This window comes from Pundamilia nyererei, unplaced genomic scaffold (assembly GCF_000239375.1).
Source record: "Pundamilia nyererei isolate P.nyererei 1_Seehausen unplaced genomic scaffold, PunNye1.0 scaffold00094, whole genome shotgun sequence".
Lineage (NCBI taxonomy): Eukaryota > Metazoa > Chordata > Actinopteri > Cichliformes > Cichlidae > Pundamilia > Pundamilia nyererei.
In genome coordinates, this window is record NW_005187495.1 from 2,463,594 (window position 1) to 2,463,834 (window position 241).

Here is a 241-nt window from a genome sequence, read left to right on the forward strand (position 1 = left end):
TTTTCATACAAGTTTCACACAAGACAGATACAAACTTTATAAGATTTATATATATCTTTTCCATATGGGTATATCTATAACTTATAAACGTTTTTTGGCTACTTGGTTCAAACATCAAACAAAATATGAGTCTGTTAACATTGTTTCCTATTCACGGATGAGGTTTAATGGTTTTTGTATAGCGTGATAAGCTAAAGCTACATTAGCATTAGCATCTTGATTTTGGCAAATTGGAGGAAGC